This window comes from Palaemon carinicauda, chromosome 12 (assembly GCF_036898095.1).
Source record: "Palaemon carinicauda isolate YSFRI2023 chromosome 12, ASM3689809v2, whole genome shotgun sequence".
Taxonomy (NCBI): domain Eukaryota; kingdom Metazoa; phylum Arthropoda; class Malacostraca; order Decapoda; family Palaemonidae; genus Palaemon; species Palaemon carinicauda.
Window position 1 is genome coordinate 79,207,562 of NC_090736.1, and position 7,500 is coordinate 79,215,061.

Sequence of the window (7,500 nt, forward strand, 5' to 3'; positions counted from 1 at the left end):
TATTAGATGCCGAGAGAAAAAAATGATTTATATCCTTTTTTATTTTATTTATTTTTTAAATGTTGTTTTAAATATATTTTTAACAATGCAAATGTAGAGAATTTCTTTAATTACATATTACTAGCGTACTAATCAGCTTTTCATACAAACATCTTCCCGACAAATTACTCCCTTAGCGAATGAGGTGGCCACTCAAACAGCTTTGAAATGGATTAAATAGGGGGTATTGTCGGGGCTATGCAACTCATTCCTTTTTAGCTGCTTGCTGTGCCGTAACCTACGCCAAACAAGGATGTTCACGGCGATAAATATCACCACCGTGAAACACAAACCAGCCAGTAGTATGGGGTGAAGAATTTCTTTATAAGTCGGTGACAGGTGGTCCTTTTCGGTAAGTTTCATCAACCGCTTTGCCACATGTCCGTTGTACGGGAGAGGAAGTGCTGGCATTGTAGAGGTCCACGTGAAGTTCGCGAAGTAGGCTCGTTCTCTGATGATTGTCCGTAGACCAGTCACCATGGAATTCGGGGAAGTCCCGACACAACCATCTGCTGCGACGAATATATGTGTAAAGGATGTGGATCCGTCAGGGCATGATACATTGAAGCCGTCCTTGTCGTATCGTATCCACGAGCCATTATTCAATCTGCAATTGAATTCTTTATTGTCAAAGGGATAAAGCTTATCCAGACAATTTTCACTTGTATGGGAGAGAGCACCGTCTAGCACTATACCTAACTCGCATGAATCCATTAAGTTTTTACGGAATTCAAATGAGTCACCTGTACATATTTTTCTATCCATTGCGTCTGAACAGTGAGTTAATCGATTTAAGTCTTTAATGACCGTATATGTTTCCTTGTCTGGGGAAATCAATACGTGTCCTGTCAAACTGGATATTACTGGATTTGAGTGATTCGTCATGAAAGTCGGAAATGGTGATATCCTGTAAGATTGCCAGGCATCAGAAGAATCAAAGGGAATTGTAATCCTAGTCTTGTTATTATCTACGTTTACTGTAATAAAATTCTAACCTATGTTCGTCTAACAAAGGAACATAGCCTAGTTTATCCCTTCCGTTCTTCAGAACTAATTTTAAGTAACGTATAGGCAACAAATGGGGCGACAATACACCTTTAGTTGCTAACGTGATAGCTTCTACATAATCCTTGGATTTCTCAATGAAATGTGCAATTCTGTTATGTATGTGATCTATCTTTGAATCATAATACGTTAATGTTGCCAACAAATCCTGTACTTCCATAATTTGAACGATATTATCTGAATGTTCATTTAATAAATCCATAATTTTATTGATTGAAGCTAACTGATCCCTTAGTTCTGACATAATCAATTCATCTTTATGAGTCAAGAACTCAATTTTCTTATTTTGATTACTAATTTTAAGACGATTGGAAATTCCTAAACCTAAACTTGCAACAGACCCAAAGATGCTTAATGCAGCATAAATGAACGGATTCCGTCTTTCTTTATGTTCGTGTCCTACAGTCCACATCAAAAGGTCATAAGCCAAAGATCCTGTCTCGCCAGTCTTATTTTTCAAGTCATCAGATAGCATCTCTGCAACTTTTAATGTTGATCCAAGCAAACTCTTAGTAGTCAAATGAAAATGTCTTCTATGCAACTCATCCAATGATGCAGAAAACCCTGAAATGGCGGTTCTTAAGCTAATGACATCATTCTCTTGAAGAAAAATTGCTTGCATATTCACTTCTACAATTACGTTGGTTGACGTAATAAAAATGTCTTCTTGTCTTTCAACTGTATTGCCATATTTAAAATATATATTTTTAGTCTTAGGACTCATCCCATACGAGAAAAATGTCTGAGCGAACAATATCACTCCCAACAACAAAAAATTCATCTTGGAAACCTGTAACGAGAAAAAATATATGTAATTACTCCTGTATTAAAAAGAAAACTTTTAATCACATAAAACAGAACAGAATTTTCCCTCACTTCTTTTCCTCTCTTTTCTTTTTAATTTCTTATGTGAGCCAATGGTACTATTCTTTCATCCGTGGGTTGGGCTACGTTTTGAATTCTAAACCTATTGGCCGTTAATGTTTCCAAAATGTTAAATGGGCCTTCAAACTTAGGTGTTAGTTTATAGTTGAGCCCTTTTCTGACATTGATTTGAATATAGATGTTATCACCCACGGTGTATGTTTTAGTTGGTTTCGCTATTTTATCATGATTCCTTTTCATTATGATTTGTGATTCTTCTAAATTCTTTCGAAGGATATCATATCGACTTATACTTGCATTTACACATTCTTTTAAAGGATTTGATAAATTAGTTGTAGGCGTTAATACATGGAAAGGTGTTCTAACTGGGGTACCATACAATGCTTCATGCGGTGACATTTTAATTGATATATGATATGAATGATTCAGAGTACTCAGTGCCGCCGGTATTGCAATATCCCAGTTGGGGTCTGATCCCCCTAGTGTTACCCTCAATATATTTAATATCTTCCTATTTGCTCTTTCCACCAGCCCATTCGACTCTGGGTGATATATCATGGTATTAATCTTCTTTATGTTGAGGAATTCACACAATGAGGTAAGAAAGTGATTATTAAATTCACCACCCGAGTCTGAGATTATCATGTGTGGAATTCCATGTTTACAAATGTAACACTCGTAAAACTTCCTAGCGCATTCAATCGCAGTTTTAGTTTTAAGCGCTATTAGTTCTGTATATCGAGTTAAAGCATCTATAATTACTAAGAGGTGCTTATTTCCTCTGTCTGACTCGTAAAATCCTGTTAACAAATCTAAATGTATTCTTTCAAAGGGTTGATTGGGAACAGGATAAGCTCCTAGGCTGACAGGTGTTTTCGTATGCCCTTTGTTTTCCTGACATGTGCGACAATTAGCTATGTCTTTTTATATCTGTAAGCATTGTATGCCAATAAAACAATGATTTGGCTTTCTGTGACATTAATGAGAACCCAGGGTGTCCATGTAATGGATTTGAATGCAACCAATTTAGGACAGTGGAAATAAGTGAGATTGGTACTATTACCTGGTCGTTAGTTACATATGGTGTATTGCGGGTTTTCCTTGTCACAGTCCTACACAGAATATTATCTTTGATTATATAATTCTGCTGCTTATACTTTATATATTCCTTTTCTTTATGATTGCCTTTCAAAGCATTTATAATTGTTTCTATTTTCTGATCTTTTCTTTGCTCAGTCTGTAACAATTCAGCGCTCCAGCCTAAATCTTCTTGTTCAGATATTGTTTTTTACAATAGGCATGGATGTTGATATATCTATTAATTCAGCTAAAGGCTCCGTACAAGATGACACGGGGTTGCGTGATAATGCATCCGCAATGATATTTGCTTTCCCAGGTAAATACCCGATTCTTGCGCCAAAATCTTGAATGATCAAATGCCACCGAGTTCGTTTAGGGCTGTGGTTGAAGCCTTTAAACAACTCTGTTAGTGGTTTATGGTCAGTAAGAACCTTAACGGGATAACCGTAAATTATGAACTTAAAATGCACTAGCGAATTAACAATAGCTAGTCCTTCCTTGTCTATTACTGCATACTTACTTTCGGAAGTTCTCAATTTTCGAGAATAGAAAGCTATCGGGAAAAACTGTTTATCATATTGCTGAAGCAATACCCCTCCTACTCCTAAGTCTGATGCGTCTGTTGCAATGAAGAATTCCTTACCGAAGTCAGGAAATTTTAAGATAGGAGAACTACACAGTTCATCTTTCAAAGTATTAAACGTCTGTTGATGTTGCTCAGACCATATGAAATCTACGCCCTTCTTCGTAAGATCAGTTAAAGGATCGGCTATTATTGAATAGTTGCGTATAAAACGCCTGTAATATCCACTACAACCCAGAAATTGCTGTATTCCCTTGACATTAGTAGGTATGGGAAAATTACGTATAGCCGACACCTTATCATGGACTACTTTAAGACCTTGGCTTGACACCATGAAACCCAAATATATCAATTCTGTTTTGAAAAATTCACACTTACTAATCTTTACCCTTAAGTTATGTTGTCTTAATCTCTGTAGTACTAGTTCTAACTTACGTAGATGTTCTTCTAAGGTGTTGGAAAAGATTACAAGATCATCCATATAGGCATGCAATATATCCCCTAACAAGTCTCCAAACACTATGTTAATCATTCTTGTAAATGTTATAGGAGCACAACGTAAACCAAAAGGCATCCGTAAAAATTCATAATGCCCCCTGGCTGTGCTGAAGGCTGTGTATGGGATACTATCTTCTTCTAATGATATCTGGTGAAAGCCTTTAAGTAAGTCCAAACTGGTAAAATATTTATTCTGACCTAACAAAGACAAAATATCGTCAGTACATGGCACTGGGAATCGATCAGGGATCGTTTCCTCGTTTAGACGACGAAAGTCGACGCAGATACGCCATGTTCGATCTTTTTTCGGTACAACTATTAAAGGAAAATTATAAGGGCTGTTTGATTTTCTAATGACTCCTTCCTCTAACATTTTACCTACTTCATCATTTATTTCATTCTGGAATTTCATAGGGAGTCTGTACGAGGGTACATATATAATTTTCTGCTTGTCTTTTAACCTTATTTGATGCTGGATCACATCTGTTTTTCCTAAGGATCCATCCGTAGTGGAAAAGACATCTTGATATTTAGTTAAAAGTTCAAAAATTTTCTGCTGAATTTCTTCGTCTTGAATGCCCTTACTGATTTTATTTTTAATAGATCGCAAAAGGGATTCATCCGCAACTGATTGAGAGTGATTGATATCAGCAACGGTAAGAATACGATGTTTATAAACTTCTACATCCAAGATATGTTGATTTTTGTGAATTACTAAAGTGTTATTTAAATGATTACAGACTTCGATATTACATTGCTGATGTGAGCCTACTGCATAAATAGCTTGTGTGACAGACAATCCGTTAGTTTTCAAAGTATCGGAAAGGATTAATATTTCAGATCCCGGTAGTGTTTTCTTTATTTGCACTATTAAATTCGAAGGTATGTTTGGTTCGATAGATTGCGTGCAAGATGATATTACGGGTGAACGAGAATTCTGCTGGGTCGCGTATATTATTTCTTTATCAGTGAGACAAGTTATTGGTTCTTCAACGTACGTTACGGTTACATTTGTCGTCTCCTTTTTATCCAAAACTGACTTTAACGTATTAGAAGACTTATAGAATTTCCCTTTGATATACACGCCGTGCTTGGCAGGAGCTAAGATAATGTTCTGATTTCCCATAGATGGGTATCCTATAATTACAGCTGGATACATATTAATGTTTTTTACAACAACAAATGTATAGGCAAACGTGCGATTACCGACTCTGAACTGAATATGAGTGATGCCTATAACGTTTAATTCATTATTTCCTATACCTGAAAGTCTAATTCCTGATTTTTCAATCGGAAAGTTTGAAAACAACAAATGATGTGTCTTCAAATCCATAATATTACGTGGACTACCAGAGTCAAAAAATATCTGATAAAACATTAAATTGATTATTCAATACTATTGATGTTGACATAAATGACCTTGACCCAACATCACTCTCTTCCCCTCTAGAGTTAACTATGTGGTATTTGCTTTGCTCTGCACATTCTGAAAATTAGACTGACCTTGCGAGGTCTGGTTTGACGGCCCTGGCTCAGCGATATTTGAAAAAGTGTTTGTTTGTTTTGGACTCTGAACTGCATTGACATTTTGTTGTTTCTTCTTATTGTTGAAATGAGGTTTTTTCTTTTTATTTCCATATGGAACTGACTGTGTATTTCTAGGATATTGTTGTGTCTTACGTGCATAACATTGACTATAAGAATGCGATGCTGTGTTGTGAACTGAGCAAAATTTCGTTCTACAGTCTGCGCTTATTTGACCTTGACGTTTGTAGTTGTAACACGTCACTCCCGCTACTGGACTGTTAATTACGTTCACTGTTTGTGGTTTTGTTTCATTCTTAGCAAAAACTTGAGTTAACACGGGATCGAGATCTGGACACTTGGACATGTGTTTCTTTATCTGTTTATAGACATCCAATTCCGTACTTGCAGGCATTAACTTCTTATCAAAGCACCGCACTAAAGCTTCAAGCAACATAAGTGTCATGCAAGTTAAATACATTAATCGTAAAAAATCTTTCACGGAGATGTTATCGTTAGTAACCCAAGTGGAATTACCTAAAATGTCCTGATATTCGTTAAGCCTATCAGCTATGAGAGCTGCTCTCTCAATAACATTAAGCCGATTCATAGTGGCTTGATCAAGTGTATTTCGTAACGTTAACACTACATCCAAGGCTTCCTCACCCCCATAGATCGCGCGTAACCTAACTTTGAAATCATCCCAAGTAACTGCTTCCTGAAATGAAACACCTCTTAAATACGCACTCGCATCCCCCTTAGAAAAATCTATAAAACTTTTAGCTTCTTGTAATTGTACAAAAGGATCTACGATTTGTTTGGCATTTAAATGGGCATCAACGGATGAAATCCATGACTCGACATTTTGTGGCAAGAACCCGTTGACCCGACCTTGAAAAGGAAGGATTGCTGACCTGGCATTTACAAGCGTCACAATTGGAGGAGGATTAGCCTGGCCTACACCACTAGGTCCAGGGGTAGGGCTGACAGGAGGAGCCATGACTGCTGTATTTTTTTTTTCTATCTCTTTGACCCCTTTCAATTCTATCAAAATATCTATATGAGTACAGACGCCCACTGCGTAAACGCATATGTAAAATAAAATTCCCCCAACACTGTTAATAATCCCAAAACATTTCCCCAAGAGTTTCTGAAAGAAAAAGGAATTAGCACAAAGAAAGAAAAATTCTAAATGAGAATTCGGAGTTTCCTATAACAACGTTTAGCAATTCACTCACCCCAGTAATAATCGACTAACGACTTGTGATAACTACACTTCACTGCCCAAACTGAAATGAATACAAAATATCTGTACTTAGCTTATATATGAAGTCGACACGTCCTCTCTCTTTCTCTCTCTCTCTTGATGTTTTGTTAGCGATGTCTCGTTCTAGTTTCTTGTTGAATGTAGTTCTTCCTGGATATGTCTTGCAATTGTTGAACGCCAGTCCTTGGGTTTCCTAGGATGTTGATTGAAGATTCAGGTTGTATTCTAACATATGTTGATGTTAGCTTTTCCGTTTGACTTAGTCAAAATTGTAGATTCTTGTAGATAATGTTGAGTTCTTGAAGATCTTTCTCAGGTTTTACAGCTTTTATTTTGAAGTCTTGAAGATCTTTCTCTGGTTTTACAGCTTTTATGTTGAAGTCATGAAGATATTTCTCTGGTTTTACAGCTATTATTTTGAAGTCTTGAAGATTTTTCTCTAATTCTTAGAGTTTAATCGCTGTCTTAGAGTTTAATCGCTGTCTTAGAGTTTAATCGCTGTCTTAGAGTTTAATCGCTGTCTTAGAGTTTAATCGCTGCCACCATTTATTGGCGTGCT